This window comes from Panthera uncia, chromosome B4 (genome assembly GCF_023721935.1).
Source record: "Panthera uncia isolate 11264 chromosome B4, Puncia_PCG_1.0, whole genome shotgun sequence".
Taxonomy (NCBI): Eukaryota; Metazoa; Chordata; class Mammalia; order Carnivora; family Felidae; genus Panthera; species Panthera uncia.
This window is the reverse complement of record NC_064809.1, coordinates 67,201,505-67,221,326: the sequence shown is the minus strand read 5'-3', so window position 1 is coordinate 67,221,326 and position 19,822 is coordinate 67,201,505. Positions and strand designations below refer to the sequence as shown.

The window sequence follows — 19,822 nt, the reverse complement described above, 5'->3', positions numbered from 1 at the left end:
TGGTATTTTTGCTCACAAGTTATAATATGTATATGATGCGTTGAATTCATAGAAACAAAGAGTAGAATGGTGGTCGCTAGGGGCTGGTCGGCAGGGAGAGGTTGGCAAAAGGGTATAAACTTTCAGTTATAAGATGAATAAAGTCTGAGGATCTAATGTATCACATGGTGGCTACAGTTGATAATATTGTATTGCATGATTGAAATTTGCTAAGAGAGTAGAACTTAAGTGCTCTCACCAAGGGGAAAAAAGTAAGTAAGTGATGATTTAGGTGTTATTCGATTTTGGAATCCTCTCATAATGTAGATATACATCAAATCATCATGTTACACACTTTTGATATATTACAACTTTGACAATTTTATCTCAGTAAAACTGGAAAGAAAGCTGAAAAAAACCTATAGATTACAAAAAGAAATATTCTAGAAACTGTAATAGACTTTAAGATAGTTTTAATGGTTATTCATTCAATTCATTGTTCTATCACTATTCTTTGATGAAAAAGACAATATTTTATCCTCTGAGTAATTCAGTGTTCATCTTACTATTCCATGTAGTAATTGTGATACTCAATTCCTTGTAATTGTGAAACTCGAGCCAATTGTTAAAAAATAAATATTAGAGACAAACTTTTTAAAATACATCAAGATATTTGGCCAGAGAGTCAGTTTTATGGCTGAAGACACAACTACCCTGTATATTTACATTCTAAATAACATGGTACTGAAATTTAAAAGCAAAAGCTACTTAATTATAAGAAAAAGAATCCACAGAAATATGATAGCATTAGAAGATCTTACACAGTATTTGAGTTATTTTCACATAAAATGCTTACAAAATAACTAGAGAGAGATAATCTGAATAATAGCCAAACTTGTTTAAATTGATACTCATCAAACTTTATATTATACAAACAGCAAATATATTTTATTACAAGTATCTTATTGGCCAAATATTATACAACACTCTGAACTGTATTCTATTAAAACTGAAAATAAATACCAGAAGTATAAACAGAGAAAAACATGAGAAAACATTGTCCTCATAAATTCTTAGTTAAAGGAGGAACTCAAAACTGCTTAAAAAACAGAATATCTAGGAAAATAATTATGAGGTACAACCAAGGAGGAAAATGCATGGTATTTAAAGAAGAAAAATTAAAAATTACTATCCAACTCAAGAAATTATAAAAAGAAGAAAAATATCTCTATTTAGAGCAAGTAGAATAATTAATGAACATAAAAGCAGAAATGAATGAATTAATAAATAAAGAACACAAGCAATGAAAAGCAAATGTAAGAATTGGCCGTTTGAATAAAATGGCTCTTTGAAGAACTGTAAAAAAGATAAAAAAGAATAAGAGAGATGAGATACTAGTGAAATCAATCAGATGAAAAAAGAAAATAGAAGAGTAAAATAAGCATTAGAAATTAGAAATAACTGTAGATGTCAGGATTAAATAAATTATAAAGATATGTTTTAATTTTATTTATGGTAATATATTTGCAAGCTAGGATGAACTATCTAAGAAAATATAAATAACAAGATTTAATAATACCATTAAAGAGATGAGTATTGGTAATGAGTCATCCAGAAGATCTTTTTTTAAAATGTGCTAGTCCATATATATAGTTTCAAAGTGAAGGGTTTTTTTTTTAACAGTTATACTTTGTTGTTGGCTTACATGAGCTGTTTCAAATCACATTTCATTTCCCCTTGTCTCTCTATTCTGTATTTCTACATTCTTTTCCCTTTTTCTTTTTGTTTGCTTTTTTTAATCATGAAGAGTGTACTCTTTAATCCGCACCCCCTATGTCCCCCATTCCCCCACCCATGACCCCTCTGGTAACCATGTTTGTTCTCTAACTAAGAGTCTATTTCTTGTTTTTTCTCTCTTTTTTTCCTTTGCTCATTTTTTTCTTAAATTTCACAAATAAATGAAATCATATGGTATTTGTCTTTCTCTGATTGACTTATTTTGTTTAGCATTATACTGTCTAGCTCTATCCATGTTGTTGCAAATGACAAGATTTTGTTCTTTTTATGGCTGAATAATATTCTGTGGAATGAGTGTGTGTGTGTGTGTGTGTGTGTGTGTGTGTGTGTGTGTATTTTTCATTCCACCTCATCTTTATCCATTTGTCTGTTGATAGATACTTGGGCTGCTTCCATAGTTTAGGTATTGTAAATAACGTTGCAATAAACATAGGGGTGCATATATCCCTTTGAATTAGTGTTTTGTATTTTGGGGGTAAATACACAGTAGTGCTATTACTAAGGGACCTCCATACTGTTTTCCACAGTGGCTTCACCAGTTTGCATTCCCACCAACAGTAAAAAAAAGCATTCCTTTTTCTCCATATCCTCGCTAACACTTGTTTCTTGTGTTTTTGACTTTAGCTATTCTGACAGATGTGAGGTGATATCTCATTGTAGTTTGATAGGCATTTTCCTGATGATAAGAGATGTTGAGCATCTTTTCATGTGTCTGTTGGCCATCTGGATGTCTTTGAGGCAAATGACTCTTCATGTCTTCTGCCCATTTTTTAACTGGATTATTTATTTTTTGGGTATTGAATTGAATCAGTTCTTCATATGTTTTGGATACTAACCCTTTATCAGATATGTCATTTGCAGATAAATATCTTCTTCCATTTAGTAGATTGCCTTTTAGTTTTGTTGTTTCCTTGGCTGTGCAGAAGCTTTTTATTTTGATATAGTCCCAGTAGTTTATTTTTGCTTTTATTTCTCTTGCCTTAGGAGACATATCTAGAAAAAAGTTGCTATGGCCAATGTTAGAGACATTACTGCCTGTGCTCTCTTCAAGGATATTTATGGTCTCAGGCCTCACATTTAGGTCTTTAATCCATGTGTCTACTTTTATGCCAGTACATTACTGTTTAAATTACTACCACTTTGTAATCTAACTTGAAATCTGGAATTGTGATGTCTCCAGTTTTGCTTTGCTTTTTCAAGATCACTTTGGCTATTTGAGGTCTTTTGTGGTTCCATACAAGTTTTAGGATTGTTTGGTCTAGTTCTGTGAAAAATGCTGTTGGTAAAGTTTTTTAAACCGCAAGGAATAGATAATTCGTATGATGCTGTATATCCTCCACTCTAAGAATTGAGGGTCTTTGGGTTGTACACTGGCAGGGACCTGGGGAGCTCTGTCTGATAGACAAAGGAAGGGTACTTTTTAATACAAAAACATAATGGGGAGGGAAGGGAGAAAATAGTTACAAACAGAGAAGGAGGGAGGCAAACCACAAGAGCCTTTTAAATACAGAGAACAGGGGCTCCTGGGTGGCTCAGTTGGTTAAGCGTCTGACTTCAGCTCAGGTCATGATCTCACGGTTCATGGGTTCGAGCCCCACATCTGGCTCTGTGCAGACACGCTCGGTGCCTGGAGCCTGCTTCTGATTCTGTGTCTTTCTCTCTCTCTGCCCTCCCCTGTTCACACTCTCTCTTAAAAATAAAATAAAACATAAAAAAAAATACAGAGAACAAACTAAGGGTGGCTGGGGGGTTGTGGGAGAGGGGAAAATGGGTCATGGGCATTGAGGAGGACACTTGTTGGGATGAGTACTGGGTGTTGTATGTAAGCCAATTGGACAATAAATTATATTTAAAAAAACAAAAAGATAATGGAAGCTGCAACCAATACCTCCCCAATTATAAAGACATAAAAATAGATGTCTCTGAGGTAAATGGAGAGCCTGGGGCTTAAGAGTGTTGAAAGGGTTTCACAGGGAGTGTCACAGACACCAGGGTGGCTCCTGCATCAGTTGGTAGAACAGCACATAGCCCTCACTGGATGCCACCTGATTTTCACTGACAGGGGAGACATGAGAGTCATTGTAGACGTGCCAGCTGGGCTGGCACCAGCAGAGCGCTGCATAGTGCTCATAGTGGACACTGCCCCAAGTAGATACAAAGGGCATACAGGGCTTCGGGCTTTGTCCTGCTGCAGCAGGAAGTCTACACCTGCTGAACTTTTCCTGATGGAGTCTTGGGAGGTGGAAAATCGATTAAGATGCAGCACAAGGATTCAGAGGCATCTTTGTACCATCAACGTTTTGGTACTTCGTGTTTTCTGCCAACATCTGTCACACACTGGAGCATTCTCTGACTCCAGCTCTTCATCCTTGGTGACAAGCCTGAAACGATTCCCGCAGAGACACCTTGCACCCACAAATCCTTTCTGGGATGGGCAGGACAGGTCACAAAAATCCTCATAGGTCATGAAGTGATGCCCACAGGTCTGGCACTTGAAACAACTTTTCAACTGGCCTAGAATCAGGTCCACAGTATTGCTGTCCTCTCCCTCTATGTAACACTTCCACGTTAAGTTGGCCTGGTTATCACCATTTAACTCAGGTTCTTCTAGCAGAGCCCTCCACAGTGGGGTTGGGAGTGAGCTGGACTGTTGGCCAGGATTGCCCGGCAGCCTCGTTGGTTGATTTCCAGGTAGAGCCGCTCCATAAGGAGCTTCAGGAACTCTCGGGCATCCTGCTGGCTGTGTCCAGAGAAGGATGGAACATATTTGTAGAAGACGGCTCAGAAGGTAGTAGGATTCACAGCTTCACAAGGAATCAGAGTTTCACAGGGCACCAATCACATCTGCAAAGGCTTCAGAGAGGTCTTGGGCTCCACCCACTCCAGGCATCTCTTGCTGGAAGTCCCATAGCAGTTAGAAGTCTGAAAGAGTGAGGACAGCTCAAACATGGTAGCACTGCATTCAGGAAGCACGTGTTCCCCAGATTTCAGAGGCCCACATGACCAGAGCCCAGAAGCAGTGTGTGATAAGCCATTTTGTCATTGGAGTAGAAAGACTCAGAGGGCCGGGCAGATAGGACGTGGAAGGAGCCGTGGGGAGTAAGGGTCTCCATCTGTATGCTGAGTAAGGTTGGGGGGGGGGCAGGAAAGCCCTCGAGGTGGTGGAGAGATAAGTCTCAAAGTGGGAGGCTCAGGTCGGAGCCCCAAGTGGCTCAGTGCAGCCATGCACCCTCCCAAGTCAATCTCCACAGGTCGCAAGTCCCCACTGCTCACAGACTTGGAATGACCTAGTTTGGTTCTGGAAGGGAGAGGCAGAGCCACAGTCAGGGAGTGGTGAGTCAGGCAGCAGAACTCCATGATCTGCTGGAAGGGGTCTTCTAGGACGAGGGCCTGACATCTGTCACTGGAACATCCCAGTTCCAGTTTCTGGAGCCTTTCCTCAGAGGGACCTGGCAGGGGAGGCAAAGGTCTTAACATGGGGTTCGGCCCAGGGGCTGGTTTCTGCTCTTCTTGCTTCTGGCCCATGGGGCAAATGGTAGCTTTGATCCCATTCTGGACATCAAAATATCGCTCTTAGGTCTGGCCCAGGTGGTGTTAGAGGGCTGCGGCATGTGGACACCATGGACAACACAGGCTGGACCTGTCCTCTGGTGAGGTAGCAGGGGACCTCGGGCTAGGCCAAGCCCCAGCTCAGGGTCACCCCTTACTACACCCGTGCAGCTCACCCCCAAACCCCCTAGGGCCAAGCTTCAGTTTAACCACTACTGTTGCTGCATCTGTTGCCCAGATCTCTCCCACCACAGGGCTTGCCACCATCTTTGTTGGTCTGGCTTGTTGATGCTTACAAGACCACTGCTGGAGAGGAAGTGTTCTGGAGACTGTGGAAAGGGTCCTTTTACAATGTTGCTCATAATGCCATTGTCAACGGTGCTGAGCTGGTGACCTATGATCTCATCAAGGATGCCCTCCTGAAGGGGGCACCTGGGTGACTCAGTTGGTTAAGCATCTGACTCAGCTCAGGTCATGATCTCACGGTTTGTGGGTTTGAGCCTCGCATCGGGCTCTGTCCTGACAGCTTAGATCCTGGAGCCTGCTTTGGTTTCTGTGTCTCCCTCTCTCTTTCTCTCTGCCCCTCCCTTCCTCATGCTCTGTCTCTGTCTCTCAAAAATAAATAAAAGCATCTAAAAAATTAAAAAAAAGTACGCCCTCCTGAAGGCCAACCTCACGACAGACCACCACCCCTAACAATTCACTTCCATCTTTAGGGCAGGCTTCTGCACTATGATGTGGTCAAGATGAGATATGTGAACTCTGCCCTGGGCCAGTACAGCAGTGCTGGCCCCTGTTCCCTTTCCATAAGTAGGGTCCCTGTGCCTTCTGCAAAGGGTTCATGCCCTCCTTTCTCTGTTTGGGTTTCTGGAATGAGGGGATGTTTGTCACTTCTGAGTAGCTCAAAAGGGCCCTCATGGATGCCTGCACTTCCCAGGAGTGGAAAAGCAAAAGGAGGCTCCCTTTTGAGTGTCTCCTGATGCTGACCTGACCACCTGTGACTTTGGCTTTGGCTCCAGCCCGGCCCTACTTCCCTTCCCTCTCTCCTCACCCCTTCCTTCCACTTCCTTTCCCACCACCTGCCTTTCCTCTCACCCCTCTTTCCTATCTCATCTCCCTGTTGCCTCTCAGTTCCAGTAGAGTTGACCCCAGTTGACACTGTGGGAGGCCTGGGGCACCAGCCAGGACCCCAAGCCTTCAGTCCCTTGAAGAGTTAAGTCCAACTCTTTGTTCTGCCCCAAAGCCTGCCTAGCCAGCATAAAATAGGTTCAGCCTTAAAAAAACAAGTGAGGACACGTTGTATAGCATATAATGGCCACATTTAATGTTGTACTGTTTCATTTTTTCTTTAAAATCATTGGTTAAATTAATGCATTGTACAGTGAGTAAAATCATAGAAGTTGAATATGCTATTCAAATAGAGATAAATGTCAGCAAATAATCATGCCCCTTTCCCCCATCGACATGCACACTTCATGTATATGGACTATAAACTTACCTACCTCAAAGAATGTTTGACTTAACTATGTTAAGAATAGTTGTGGGGCGCCTGGGTGGCTTGGTCGGTTGGGCGTCCGACTTCAGCTCAGGTCATGATCTCACGGTTCGTGAGTTCAAGCCCCGCGTCGGGCTCTGTGCTGACAGCTCAGAGCCTGGAGCCTGTTTCAGATTCTGTGTCTCCCTCTCTCTCTGCCCCTCCCCTGTTCATGCTCTGTCTCTCTCTGTCTCAAAAATAAATAAACGTTAAAAAAAAAAAAAAAAAAAAAAAAGAATAGTTGTTTCATGAATGTATAATTTTCTTCCGGTAGACTGGAAATCTCCTTAGGTGGGGAATTGTGCCTATTGTCTCTATTTTTTTACCCACCATAGAACAAAAAATAAACTTTCAACAAACACAAGATAACGATACATGTTTTGGGGACAATGGATGTCAGAAGCAGTATAGCACAGGGATTTTAGTTCAAAACCTTTGTTTGGAATTCTAGTTTTACCACTATATATCTGTAAAGTTAGGATGAACTACTTCTAAGCTTTAGTTATTCATCTATAAAATGTGTTCAGTAATAATCTAGAGGAAAGTATTAATCATGATAATTGAAATATATAATAGGAAGGCATTTGGCACAGTGGAGAGCATATAGTAAGAGCTCAGTCAATGATCACGAGATGATGATTGACTGTTTTTATAATTTCAAGTTTGCATACCCTCAGATGGGGATCTCCATGAAGGCAGAGAATTTGGCTTGTTCATTGTTTTATCAGTTGTACTTCAAGTAGTGGTTATCACATAGCCGGGATCAAATCAATACCTGTTGAATGAATGAATACGTTTCCAGTGTTTGCCAAGCATAATTTGCTAGGTCTGTTTTAAAATAACTCAGCTGTAAGTATTTTCATCATTGCAACACTAAACAAGATTTTATTTCCTCTACTGTTAATAAAAGATTGGTTTAAGAGGATTTGATAAGCACACATTTATCTTTTATATGGGCCATGCCTTTAGTTCTTCTGGCAGTTTTTCTCATTTGGTGTCAAAAAAAAAATATGTGTTGGGGAAATTTTTCTATCAATATTTTGTAGTAATAGAAGAAGCTGAATGAAATACACTGGAGACTGACAGAAGAAAAAAAATACAGTCCAGCATCTGGGTAGTATGATTAATTTTTTTAACACAAATTTGTTCATTTAGTGTGCGCCTACATTCATCTTCCAATACTCCATTCTAATAATGAGTTTCAAGGATGAAAATAATTATTTCACCAAAAATATAATTTAGTGCAGGGGCTATATTAGTTTTAAAAAGGCATAAGCTATCATTTGCTTGAAATTGTCATCAAATTCCTTCAGTTTAATGGTCATTTAAAAAGCTACCCTCCCTCCACTCACTCAGGATGAATGTGAATGTGCACATCCAGGGAGAGTACCAATCAATTTAGTAGTTAATGATTATTGTTTCCATTTCAGAGTGTTTACATTTTCCTTCAGCTACTCCTAATGCGGTATTGTACGATTTACGGGAGAAGTCACCACTCTCTCAGCACCATGGCACATGTGAGCATTTCTTTGCTTATTCTTCATAGAGGCATTTAGTTAGAATTTAACAGAGGAACGACAACAACTGGAAAGATCTCTGCCCACCCAGGGAACACAAGAAAGTAATCTCAGAGAGTCTGCACTACTGCAGCACTGTGCACAATGCAAATATGGCATAAAATCTATCTTTACATTTATTTGCAAATGTGTACAGATATGCTTCATATAAATTAATCCTCTATTTCATTATAAGGAAAGAATTACGTCTGTGGTCAAAAGTGATGGTACAGGGAGAGAGTTAATCTGATTTAGCGCAGCATGTGAAAAATTAATTGGAAGTCAGAACTCCATAGTGTTTATTATAAAGTAATTTCACACCAGCTCTGGATTAGCATGGTAACGGGTGACAATAGGTCATCACTATGTTAATTGAAAGACAGCATGCTTGGGGCGCCTGGGTGGCGCAGTCGGTTAAGCGTCCGACTTCAGCCAGGTCACGATCTCGCGGTCCGTGAGTTCGAGCCCCGCGTCAGGCTCTGGGCTGATGGCTCGGAGCCTGGAGCCTGTTTCCGATTCTGTGTCTCCCTCTCTCTCTGCCCCTCCCCCGTTCATGCTCTGTCTCTCTCTGTCCCAAAAATAAAAATAAAAAACGTTGAAAAAAAAAATTAAAAAAAAAAAAAAAAAAAAAAGAAAGACAGCATGCTTTATAAAGAGGGAGAGAGAAAGAGAAGGAGAGAGAGAAGGAGACAGAGAGAGATGGATTGATTTAGAGGTTCAGGATGTAATATGAATCGGTGGTGGTTTGGGACAAAGGGTATAGAAAGGATGGGACCCCAATGAAAAAGATAGCCTCTTGCAAAGTCAGGGGGGTAGGCTAAGCAAACGTTAAGTTTGGTGACCTGAAACTCTGAGACCCCCTGAGATCCCTGGAGATTGGAATGTTTCCCAGTTGCTGCACCTGTTAGACAGCGGTCTCGTAGAACTGAAGACACTGCTGTGCTCTCTGGTGCAGATGCTGGAGCCTGTAGAGAAAGGAAAAAGCCCAGGCCCGGGACTGGAGGCTTCAATTTCTCCTCATTTTTTGTTCTCTGAGGACACAGCTTGGCTCTCAGAGGCTCTGGATTGTGACCTGGAAGAATTAGTGCAGCAGCACTAGTGGTAAAGTGAGGGCATCTTTCATTTACCAGCCTCAGGCTTGATAAAGCCAACACTGGCAGACAAGTAACAGAAAATAACCTGTCATTTGGACATCATACTGACTGGGCAGCCAAGTCAGGCTCAGCCTTCTTCTAGCTGAGTACAGAATCCACTGAGCATCTACCTGTGCAGAAACCTGTGTCCCGTTACACTCTGGCAATCCCACCCATGCGCGGCAGGCTGGGGTGTGCAGCCTGGGACCACAGCCTGCAATTCAGTGGCTGAAATAGGGAAGTGTTTTTTCGGGGGTATTTGCATAATGGAGGGAGGTGCTAAAGAGGTTTTCATGGCTAGCAAATCGTGCCACAGGCAAAGATCCCACATGACATTGTGAGTGAGAACTCTGTTATTAACTGCGGTCATTGCTGAGGTCTGGGCTAGTGGCTCCCTAATGGTTTAAATATGCATTTCCATCATACAGACAACAAAAAAGGTAGAACAATGTAACACGTATTTAATCAAGCTAGAAAGTGACCCAAGGAAATCAGATTCACAGAGACAGAGGGGATAGAAACTAGCTGGGGACTGTGGGGCAAGTGGTGTGTATGAAAGTCCTGTGCATGGGCAGGAGGTGGGGGGATGGTGGCTGGAGCGAGAGGAGTCAGTGACTTTTATGTGCAAAGGGAAGAAATCATCCTTTAGGATTCTGCAATTCTCTGTGGTATGAGCTGATGAGTATGACCTTTAGGCCTACCCTTTCTTGTGGAAAGTTTGCAACCCAGGCTGACACAAGCTGTTGTAATATGTTAATTTTGACCCAGCTCTGCTACAAATACTAACCGTGATCTCTTAAGACATTTTCACTAAGAAATATAGTCCTTTGGACATAACTTTCAGCACGAAGTATCCCGATGAAGCGTATTAACCTTTCTAATGAAGGTCAAAATTAACAAACAAAAACTAAAGGAAAGAAAAAGCGGTTTCAAGAAACGGGAACACCACAGAGGTTGTCAACTATGGGGTTAGCAGTCCAGGCACAATCCTTCATCCTGCATCCTTTCAGGAAGCTTTGTTCCTTGGAACAGCATGGTGGGAGGTCAGCTGGAAGTTATCTGGAAAAAATTGAGTGGAGATGAATTCAGACAGAGCGGGATGAGTTTGGAAACTCCTGTCAAGGAGCTAGGTGTACTTTTAGAGGCAGGAAGGAAATGGGCAAGACAGGCTTGCCCAGAAGAGAGTGTTCTGTGACACTAGGTCAACATTCATTTATTCAAGGGCTGACCATCATGGGTCGCATGCTTCAATGCCTACTAAGCCCAGCCATGTACTAGACATGATGAAACAGGGAAGCAGGTACTTCTGAGGACTGCAGTGAACTGGGAGAACAAAGTAGTGGCCACTCAGCCCCTATTGACTGCTGCTGCATAAAAGTATGGGCCAACTGTGTCTGTATCTTCTGATTTTTAAAGAGGGGACAGGGGCGCCTGGGTGGCGCAGTCAGTTAAGCGTCCGACTTCAGCCAGGTCATGATCTCGCGGTCCGTGAGTTCGAGCCCCGCGTCAGGCTCTGGGCTGATGGCTCGGAGCCTGGAGCCTGTTTCTGATTCTGTGTCTCCCTCTCTCTCTGCCCCTCCCCCGTTCATGCTCTGTCTCTCTCTGTCCCAAAAATAAATAAAAAAACGTTGAAAAAAAAAAATAAAGAGGGGACAGAAAAAAAAATTATGTGAAACTTCCCAATTCCTGAGTATACAACAAATTCGAATGTTTGAGGTTACCGTGTACACCTAACAAGAGCTATCTGTGAGCATGATACAGACTTATGTTCATAGTCTGCTCCTCTGGGTCATGGGCAAAATCCCTAACCTTCCCATTCTTGGAAATCTATTTACTAGAAGGTGTTCCTTTTTCAGTGCATGTGTTTGCAGAATTGGTGTTTCTTATTGTTATATACCATTATATTTTTAAATCTAAAGTTTAAATGAGTTTCTTCCCCTCTTTTCGATCAGTGACTCTCAACTGTCAATTCTTGGTAAAATAAAAGGCAAATATGGGGTTGCCTGGGTGGCTCAGTCAGTTGAATGTCCAACTTGATTTTAGCTCAAGTCAAGATCTCAGGGTTGTGAGATCAAGTCCCGTGTTTGACTCCCTGCTCAGTGTGGAGCCTGCTTGAGATTTTTTTCTCTCTCCCCCTGCCTTTCCACCCTACTCAATCTCTCTCTCTCTCAAATTAAAATAAATAATTTAATTAAAAAGGGCAAATATAGAATATGGCTTCTGTGACACACATAATTGAAAAGTGTTGAATAAGAAAGCATTTAATGAAACTCCAACATTGTATCTTTTTGTTCATTCTTAAAGATTAAATGTTCTTTGATCTGGATTAGGAATTCTCTTTTTGCTTTTATTTGTTATTGAAGCATGATTGACATACAGTGTTTCTTAGTTTCAGGTATATGACATAATGATTAGACAATTCCATACATTACTCAGTGCTTACCATGGTAAGTGTGGTCACCATCTATCACCATATAATGTTATTATAATATTGACTGTATTCCCTATGCTGTATTTTCATCTCTGTGACTTATTTTATAACTAGAAGTTTGTGCTTCTTAATTTTAAAAAAAAAATGTTTGTTTTTGAGAGAGACAGAGTATGAGTGGGAGAGGGGCAGAGAGAGAGAGAGAGACACACACACACAGAATTTGAAACAGGCTCCAGGCTCTGAGCTGTCAGCACAGAGCCTGACTCAGGGCTTGAACTCATGAACCACGAGATCATGACCTGAGCTGAAGTTGGATGCTTAACAGACTGAGACACCCAGGTGCCTGGGAAATTTGTGCTTCTTAATGACCTCCATCAATTTTGCCCATTCCTGCCCCCAACTCTCCTCTGGAGCAGGAATTCTATTTTTTTTTTTGAACAGGAATTCCTAATACTGGATTCACTCATGAGCTTCAGTTGGGCTCTAAGCTTTTTGAAATGGTACCCATAATGTTGAATGTAAATGTGGGTTGTATACTTCTCTTTTTGGAGGGAGAGTCCATAGCTTTCATTAGTTCCAAAATGGAGTCCATATCTCCTCCTGAAATATTAGTATTTACTGCTCTAGATCCTATTTATAATCTTTACCTACTTGTACTCCAGAAAAAAGTGCATTTTCTCTGTTTCAACTGTATCACTGGGGGTTCACAGTTAGGAAAATAAAAATGGCAAGGAGATCTATTATTCCTTTAGCACAAAATCTAGAGTCACACATTTCAATCATTGGTAAGTTATTTCTGAACAAATTAGTTTTTATACATTTAACTAGTCATATATTCAAAATTTGATAGAGTAAATACTTTCCTAGACTTTACACTTTTTAGATAACATACTAGGTGGGCATTTGTTATTCTTTTTGGCTACCTAGAATCTAAACTCTCTTAGATTTAAAAAATCCATGGTATTAATGAAAGGACTTCATTTAAATTCCTAGTGCGTAGAATGGGAATAAGAAGGAAGGGACTCAGCCTTGAATCAGATGGGAAGGGAGTTAGGGGCAGGAGGAATAAAATATAAAAGAGAATAAGGAAACTTTTGGGATTTATGGATATGTTCGCGCTCTTGATTTTAGTGTGGTTTCATGTGTATATAGATGGGTCAAAACTTATCAAAATGCACACTTAACTGAACACCTTCAGTTTTTTTGTTTTTATTTTGGCCAATTATACCTCAGTGAAGTTGTTAAAAAAAATAAAGGCAAAATGGAAACATAATGAGAGGATTCTTTATCAGTATACCTGAACCAAAGAAAACACAAAAGAGATTTGAGATTTTTTTCAGCTGAAAGGAAAACTATCCAACACAGAACAGAGAGGTGTAAAAAAGGAAGAACAATAAAAAGGGTAAACACAGTGAATAATCAAAATTATTAAAATATGTGTAAGAATACATATTAAACTATAGCATATAGATGGAAGATGCATAGAGCTAAAATGTTCTAAGTCCTTCTATTGTTTAGGGAAGTAGTAAGTTATATTAGACTCTAATAAGTCCATGACGTGTATTGTATCTTCTAGGATAATATAAAATAAAGGAGTAATAGAATAATATAACATATAGAAGAAAATAACAAGAACAACAGTAATACATTTTTCCAGTGACGGCAAGAAAAGAGAGAAAATAGGACATAGTACAAGTGGGACAAACAAAACAAGCAATAAGATGGCAGATTTAATACTAGATATATCAGTAATTACATTTGAAGTAATAGGGCTAAAATAACATTTGATATAATAGACTGGATGAAACAACAAAACATAGCTATATGCTGTTCAGTGTAGATTATGGAAAGGTTGGAAGTAAAGGAATGAAAAAAGATGACTTTGCATATCCTAAGCAGAGAAGCCTGGTATTATTGTAATCACATCAAAGTAGAGAAATACTAGAGATAAAGAGGACCATAAAGTGTCATTGTACACAAAATTATAACAATTTTAAATTTGTATGGGTCTAATATAGCCTCAAAATGAAACAAAAATTGGTAGAGCTACACGTAGAAAACATTGCAGAAACAATCAGAGAAGGACATTCTAACACACTTCTCCTTCTCTCAGTAATTGCTCAAACAAGCAGCAAAATGATTAATGAAAACAAGTAGTAGCAAGAATGTGGACAAAATGTAACTTTTATGCACTGCTCATAGGGATGTAAAATTATGAAAACACTTTAAAAGCAATCCTCAGTTCCTCAAAAGCTTATACATAAATTACCATGCGTCTCAGCAATGCATTTTTAGGTAGATAACCAAGAGACACAAAAATATAACACAATGGACTATGTGATTGTTGATAGCAATATTATTCACAATGGCCAAAAACAGAAGCTCAAATGTCTGTCATCTGATGAATGACTATATAAAATGTGGTATATCAATATAACGAGTTATTGGACCATAAAAAGGGATGAAGTTCTAATACATTTTATAGCATGGATGAATCCTAAAGAAAATTAAGTGAAAGAAGCCAGACCCAAAAACTGCATATTGTAGGATTCAGTTTATATGAAATGTCCAAAATTGGTACATCTATAGAGACAGCAAGTAAATTAGTTGTTGCCTAGGGATGGGAAGATTGGAGGGAATGGGGAATCATTTTCTCCAGAGAAGAAAATCTTCTAAAATTAATTTAGTGATTAATTGTGGTTATATACTAAAAATCATTGAGTTGTATACCTTAAATTAATTGTGAATTTTATCTCAATAAGATTGTTATCTTTTAAAAAGACAACAGAGTTTCCACTTGGTTCTCTTAGGACACTTCCTCTTGGAACCCAACTGTCATGTTGCAAAAAAGCCCAACTAGCCACACGGAAAGGCCACATGTAGGTGTGACAACAGCCTTATTTGAGGTCCCAAATGACAGCATGCATCAATTTTCAGACTTGTGGCTACATCACCTTCAAATTGTTCAGCCTCAGCCTTTGAGTCTTCCCAGTGACGCTCCAGACTTGGCAACAGAGAAGCCATCCCCACTGTGCCCTGTGTGAATTCGTGACCCATATAATCAGTGATCATAATAAAATGGTTTTTGTATGCTGCACAAAAAGAAAAAAAGAGGTAAAAGGACTGATATAATGTATAACAGAGATGATCAACAATGACAAACTTGGTTTCTTGAATAATAAAATTGCTAAATTCCCAGCAAGACTAATGAAGAAAAAAACAAAATTAAAGCCCAAACTATCAGAATGAGAAACATGAAAGGGAATATTGCTATAGATCTTACCGACACTAAAAAAGATAATAAGATGTTTTGATGCTCTTTAAACAAATATATTAAAAAATTTAAATTAAGTAGACAAATTCTGAGAAAAGCATTTTACACACACTGAAGAAGAAATAATCCTACATCTATTAAAGAAATTAAGTCTATATATAAAGGCTTTACCACAGTGCGAACTCCAAGTCCAAATGTGTTCACTGTTGAATTCTAGTAAACAAGAAAGAAATAATGTCAGTTTTAGACAAAAATATTCCAGAGAACAGAAAAAATGTTAACACTTCTCAACTCGTTTTATGAAGGCAGCATAACTTTCATACCAAATCCTGTAAATAACATCATAAGAAAGGATGATTACAGACTAACATTTTTTTTTTAATTTTTTTGAGACAGAGAGAGACGGAGACACAGAATCGGAAGCAGGCTCCAGGCTCCGAGCCATCAGCCCAGAGCCCGACACGGGGCTTGAACTCACAGACTGCGAGATTGTGACCTGAGCTGAAGTCAGACGCTTAACTGACTGAGCCACCCAGGCGCCCCCAGACTAACATTTTTAATGAATGTAGATGCAAAACTTCTCATAAAATAGTACAAAACCAGGTCCAGAGGGGAAAATACTCAAGACTACACTGAGATTATTTCAGGAACGAACACAAGTTTCCTTTGACATTTGAAAGTCACTTGATACAGTGAAGAAATGGGCAGAAAACATGAATAGACACTTCTCTAAAGAAGACATCCAGATGGCCAACAGGCACATGAAAAGATGTTCAATGTCGCTCCTTATCAGGGAAATACAAATCAAAACCACACTCAGATATCACCTCACGACAGTCAGAGTGGCCAAAATGAACAAATCAGGAGACTATAGATGCTGGAGAGGATGTGGAGAAACAGGAACCACACTGTTTGTGGGAATGCACTGTTGGTGGGAATGCAAACTGGTGCAGCCACTCTGGAAAACAGTGTGGAGGTTCCTCAGAAAATTAAAAATAGACCTACCCTATGACCCAGCAATAGCACTGCTAGGAATTTACCCAAGGGATACAGGAGTACTGATGCATTGGGGCACTTGTACCCCAATGTTTATAGCAGCGCTCTCAACAATAGCCAAATTATGGAAAGAGCCTAAATGTCCATCAGCTGATGAATGGATAAAGAAATTGTGGTTTATATACACAAATATTACTTGGCAATGAGAAAGAACGAAATATGGCCCTTTGTAGCAACGTGGATGGAACTGGAGTGTGTGATGCTAAGTGAAATAAGCCATAGAGAGAAAGACAGATACCATGTGTTTTCACTCTTATGTGGATCCTGAGAAACTTAACAGAAACCCATGGGGGAGGGGAAGGAAAAATAAAAGAGGTTAGAGTGGGAGAGAGCCAGAGCATAAGAGACTCTTAAAAACTGAGAACAAGCTGAGGGTTGATGGGGGGTGGGAGGGAGGGGAGGGGGGGTGATGGGTATTGAGGAGGGCACCTTTTGGGATGAGCACTGGGTGTTGTATGGAAACCAATTTGACAATAAATTTCATATATTGAAAAAAAAAGTCACTTGATATAACGTATTAACAGAATGTGAAAAATCATAATTATCTCTATGCAATAAAAACATTTGATAAAACTAAACATCTATTTATAATTAAGACCTAATATTAAAACAGGAATAAAAGTAAACTTTCTTGTCTGATAAAGATTACCCCCCCCCCCAAAAAAAAAAAACCCACCAAATCTATAGCAAACACATTAGTTAATACTGAGATATTAAAAGCTTTCCCTGCAGGTTGGGAACAAAGAAGGGATGACCACAATTATTTCTGTTCAGTATTATACTAGAGGTTTTATTTGGTGCAAAAAGTAAGAATAAAAGGTCTAAGAGGTAGAAAGTAAGATATAAAACTGACATTATTTGTAAGCATAATTATATACATATAAAATCCAAAAGAATCTATAATTAAACCATTATAAATTAGCAATTCACTGGATATAAGATTAATGTACAAAAATAAATTCATTTTGCCATTACAAGCAAAATGCCATTGAAAAAAATGAAAGAAGGATATACAAAGGTTCTGAAAATATGAAATACCTAGGATATATACAATTAAAGTTTTTGAAAAAGAACTATAAACTGGAAAGTTCATGAAATGGAAAGTCAGATATTATAAAGAGGTCAAATCATTACAAAGTGATAGATTCAATACACCCCCAATTAAATCATGACTTTTTTTTCTTTTGGTGGAGAATAAGCTAATGGTAACATTTTTTGTGAAAATGCAGATGGGAAAATTAAGCCAAGAATACCCTGAAGAATGAAAGCCAAGTTAGCATAGATTTACTAGATATAAAAATGTACAAAGCTACATTATCAAGATGGTGTATTCTTGGTATAAGGATAGACAATTAGATAATAGAACAAAAGAGTCCAAAAAAAAAAAAAAAAGAATGAAGTCCAGAAACTGACCCACATATAAAAAGTGTTATTTCAGAGTAAGAAAACCATATTCTTCTCAATAATGATCAGATAACTTTATGGAAAAAAAAAACAAAACAAAACTTGATCCTTACCTCACGCTAAGTAGACAACACCAGGTACACTGCAGATCTAAGTGTAAAAGTTAAACCAAAATTAGATTCTGAAAGATAACATAGAGTATGACTTGATTTCAAGTACTGGTAGAGCACTAATCACAAAGAAAAGGATTGATAAATTACATTACATACAACTAGAACTTATATTTATCAAAAGACACTATGTTTTTGTTGTTGCCTGGTACATTCTAATGAAATGTAAAACAGAGCAAGATATATATATGTACCCTGATTAACACAACAGACCTAGTCCTGAAATTAGAGTGACTTACCACCCCTGTTCACCCTGGCTGAGGAGTTTTCCAGGTGTGGGACTTTAAATGTGGAAAATAGGAATGTCCTCAACAAACTAGAGCAACAAATTTCTTTCCCTACTTGAAATGGTGCAGATGGATTAGACCTTCCCAAATGATTTTGCTTGCCCACTGGCTCACTTGAGCACTACAGATAAAAAATGATTCCTCTCCATGCAAGATGATCTTCCAGCCAGGACCACAGAGGTTTGCAGTTCAAATGTTGGGCCTTGTCCACGTGACTGTCAGGTTGGCATCAGCCAATGGACTCCACATCTGCTTCCCCAACTCATTGTAGCCCCTCTGACCTCTTCCCTACACTGCAGCCAAGGAGATCTTTGAAAGTGAATTGGGAGCCACTGAAGGGAGGTAAGCCTAGAACACTTGAGGCGCTCGTTGATCACATTTGCACTTTTAAAAGACACTTAAAGAGCAAAGAAGAGAAGCCATAACTGGAAGATATTTGCAATACATGTATCAACAAAAGGTTTATATATCATACTATATAAAGATACTTCTGCAAATTAATAAGAGAACTATAGACAATCCAAGAAAACATAGGCAAAACTAATGAACAGGCCCTTCACTTAAGAGGATATCCAACTGGCTGATAAACATATAAATAGTGCTCAATTTCATTTATTGGTGAAATAAAAATTAAATCCATAGTGACACATTTTTATATACCCATCAGAATGGCAAAAATAAAAATGACAGTGTCAAGTGTGATATGGAGTTTTGCTGAAGATAATGACAAGAAAAGTATATGAAATGCTTATCACTGACAGTGGAAGTACAAATTGGCTTAACAACTTTGAAAAAGCACTTAGCGGTATCTACTAAAGTTGAACATATATGTACACTCTGTGATCCGGTCATTCTTTTAAAAATTTTTTTTTTAATGTTTGTTTATTTTTCAGAGAGATCCAGAGCGTGAGTGGAGGAGGGGCAGAGAGAGAGGGAGACACAGAATCTGAAGCAAACTCCAGGTTCTGAGCTGTCAGCACAGAGCCTGAGCCTGGGCTTGAATCCACGAACCGTGAGATCATGACCTGAGCCAAAGTTGGACACTTAACCGAATGAGCCACCCAGGTGCTTCTGTAATCCAGTTACTCTATACTTCATTTTTGCAACAGAAATATATATATTTGCGCACCTAAACATGTATCCAAGTATGTTCATAGCAACAAAAGATGTAAACAACCTAAATGTTCTTCAAAATAGAATGGACAAATAAATTGTGGCAGACTTGTATAATAAATATCCTCTGAATATCTAAAAATCCTCCGACTTTCAGAATCTTCTACTTCCTATTTCTGTTTCAAAGTCCTATGTGTATTTTTTTTGTGTATCAATGGGATGCTTTTGGAGGGAGAGTAGAAAGTTTCAAGGTGTTCTGAAAGGCATTCATGGCCCCAGATGGGCTAATCTCTTTTCATGGGTTGATTCAATGAATACTGGCTGGTATTTTTCAAAGAGCACTGATGGGTCTTTTAAGATGTTCTATGGAAAAATCTCATTCCAAATATATTTAGGTAACACTGCTAAATATAACCGGTCTTTTGAAGATAAGCATACTTAAGACTTTCATAGCACCCCTAATGTGCAGAATCAAGTGTTATTTTGGTCATTTTAGCATCCACAAAGTAGTTTAACAAAGGAATTGAAGTCACCTTCCT

At 39.1% G+C, this 19,822-nt stretch overlaps 1 pseudogene; it reads right to left on the bottom strand.

Moving 5' to 3' along the window:
* Positions 1–3,755: 3,755 nt before the first annotated feature.
* LOC125919833 (ubiquitin carboxyl-terminal hydrolase 21-like) lies at positions 3,756–5,387 on the bottom strand (annotated as a pseudogene).
* Between the last annotated feature and the right edge of the window lie 14,435 nt (positions 5,388–19,822).